Raw genomic sequence first — 3,347 nt, forward strand, 5'->3', positions numbered from 1 at the left:
TTTTTTTGTGTTTTTAAATGCCTAAAATAGTTCTTCCACAATATAATTGTTTTAGTTTCAACACACGGTCTTAGATCAAGCCTCTTACTTTACAGATGAAGTCACTTTCTTCACAGGTGCCATTCCAAAATTTCTCCAAATGTTTCAAGGCCAACACATACATCTGACTGTCGTATAGTCGAAGTGAGCCTAAGCAATTCAATTTCGATTCCCCATGATAACTATTTCATTTCATTTATATCGTGACAACACAGTCTTATTTCTCTCGCCATTATAAACCTAAAATCCTTCTGCTGATGTAAAGAGCGCGATGGCCGAGTGGTTAAGGCGTTGGACTTAAGTTCCAATGTCCGCGTGGGTTCGAACCAGACTCGTGCAAAGGAGTTTCTTTCTTTTTTCTTTTACTGGTTGTGCCCCAACATGGCTGTAACACATAAAAGAATAAAGGAATGTAAGAAATTATGTTTCTAGTTGACATGTAAACCAAAATTCGCTTATGTGTACGTGTATGTGAGAAAAAGAAAGAGAAAAAGGATAGATTTTGACCTTTACCTGACTTCCAAACACATTGGTATGCTATTCTAACGCCTAAAAGCTTTCGTCCCAAAACAATTATCTTGTTTTGTTAAATGATATGGCTATCAAATGGCACTCTATATTGAAAGATCCGACATTTAATGGGCTATAGAGAAATATTTTAATTCTGTCTCATTTACAAATTCGAAAATACTAGAAATTAGCCACTCAATTGTAATTTTTGTGTGTGTGTGTGTGGTGGAGGGGATGACTTAATAACTTAACAAAGCCACTTGTGTATAGAGAAAGGAACAGAAGCTTTTATAACGGTGATAAAAATGATTCAGAAGAAATTAAAAGTAATATCGGCCCCAGTAAGAATAGGACTGAAAAGGATGGGCTGCTGATCCAGGTATGAACACTAAATTAACTATCTTCGCCAGTATAGCCATTGAAACTCAGCTATAACATTTGCTATGCAAGAGAGATCTCATACACACACGCACACACACACACACACACACACACACACGCACACACATACACACACACACGCACACACACACACACGCACGCACACACATACACACACGCACGCACACACACACACACACGCACACACAAGGGTGTTAGCAGTCAAAATCCCCAGTTATTGTTCAAATAGCAGAAGACGGTCCTATGCTTAAAGCATATTGGCTTCGGAAGTGGGTTGACCTCGGAAGGGAGTTGACCTCGGAAGGCCTCTAGTCATATGCTAAATCAGCCCACCGGTGTGGATACCTAGTGAAATTTCAAACTTTGACGAGGAAGTCTGTGATTGCCGACGTCTATAAAACAGATATGGTACACAGTGAGAGTGTGTGGGTGAGTGTGTGGATGAGAGTGTGTGTGCGTGTATGTGTGTACGTGTGATATGTGTACATGTATGTTCGGAATACTCAGTGACATTGTAATACAATATGGACTGCATACGTAAGTCAAATGTTTTATCATTTATTTATTTTACTCATTGGACTGCAGCCATGCTGGGGCATGACCTTGGAGTATTTGGTCAAACAAATTGACCCCAGTACTCATATTTGTAAGTCTGGTACTTAGTCTACTGGATTCTTTTGCTGGACGCTAAGTTACGGGAACGTAAACAGAGCAACACCGATTTGTCTTCCAAACCCACTCACAAGGCTTTAATCGACAAAAAAACAAAATCATTAAAAAAAAAACTTTATACAAACCACCAGATCTGTCTTAATTTGGTGGGGAGTAAAATTGTTTATAAAATTTGCAAGTACTTTTTTTAACATTAGAACAAGAAATTTTTCTTAACGCTTTAAATATATGTATACAAACACACAAATACGCACGCGCATGCGCACACACACACACACACACACTCACACACACACACACACACACAAACACACATACATACACATTAGAAATATGTCTGTGCGTGCATGATTACTTCATTCAAATATGTTCTTATTTTAGACGTGTTCTTTCCTTTCAAGGTTATCCATCTCTTAGTTTGTCAAAGAATTTGATGTTTTCGTGATAACGTTGTTATAGCTTCCTGTTTTCAAAGATAAAGCAAAATCCATCAGAACCACTTCAAAATTATTCCAAGAACTGGAGTTTGTTCTATTTGTTTCGTAGGAAACACGAATTAGACTTACCTCCAGCATTGATAAAAAGAGGAAGCAAGGACCTGCTGATAAATAACAAAGCATAAACAATAAGAGTAAGTCAAATTATTGATAGGCGACACTCATCAGTACATCATAGCTAAGCTACAGACATTTTATACACTTACAGTACTTACATAGCAACAGGAGAGAGGAAACAGTAGGTAAATATTTCTCAAATTACACGCTACCGTCTTAAAACGAATCATTTGATAGCGTTTTCTGATGCATACCTTGGACAAAATCTCGTTGTTCTTACCTTAGGTCTACTCGATCAGAACAGATTTAGAGCAAAAGAAGAAGAACAACAACAACTACTACTACTACTATTACTACTACTACTACGCCGTGTTAAAATAATGTTTTTTTTATATATTTTTGTGGTATGTGTTCATTCAGTTTATGTCATGTTGAATGGTGGCTCACTGTGTTCGTCGAAAACATGCGCTGTTTCAATAAAACACTGCTTACCGCCAGAAAGACCAGCAACAAGATTGAAGAATTGGACGGTGTGGAAGTTCTGCCTATAGTCCAGACGTTGTGCCATCTGACTACGGTCTCTTCCGATCAATGCAGCACTTTATGAAAGGTCACCGATTTGAGCCATTCGATGAAGCTGAAGAAGCTCGTCAAGAAGTCTTCGGATTCAAAGCCGAAGGATACTTTGCGACTCGGCAAAAACAGTGGAATAGAATAAGCAACAGGCTTTAAAAAAAAATAAGTACTAGGGTCGATTGGTCGACTAAAGTTCTTCAGGGCGGTGCCCCATCATGGCCGCAGTCAAATGATTGGAATGAGTAAAAAATAAAAGATATGTAGATATATTATGTTACCACTGGGTTACTCTGACCCTAGGTAGTAGGGTTCCTCAAGAATATTAACACTATGTTGTTAGCCACATGGCTACTGCGACGATATGCGTCAGTCCTGGTGGGATCGTCACTAGTATACAATTTCATTCTTATATTAAGCAGTGTATTAGAAATATCTCAGTATTAAATATCAACAACGAAATGTTATGACAGGTTGTCATTGTACACGAGATCTTTATATTATTATTATTATTATTATTATTATTATTATTATTATTATTATTATTATTATTATTATTATTATTATTATTATTCAGTAGTTTTATTTTTATAACGT

General features: G+C 37.2%; 1 non-coding gene across 1 annotated transcript; it reads left to right on the forward strand.

The window, feature by feature from the left end:
• The first annotated feature begins 304 nt into the window (after positions 1-304).
• On the forward strand, positions 305-379 carry Trnal-uaa (transfer RNA leucine (anticodon UAA)). The gene has a single exon. It is a non-coding gene; the product is annotated as a tRNA-Leu (tRNA).
• The last annotated feature ends 2,968 nt before the right edge of the window (positions 380-3,347 follow it).

This window comes from Octopus bimaculoides, chromosome 6, assembly GCF_001194135.2.
Source record: "Octopus bimaculoides isolate UCB-OBI-ISO-001 chromosome 6, ASM119413v2, whole genome shotgun sequence".
Lineage (NCBI taxonomy): Eukaryota > Metazoa > Mollusca > Cephalopoda > Octopoda > Octopodidae > Octopus > Octopus bimaculoides.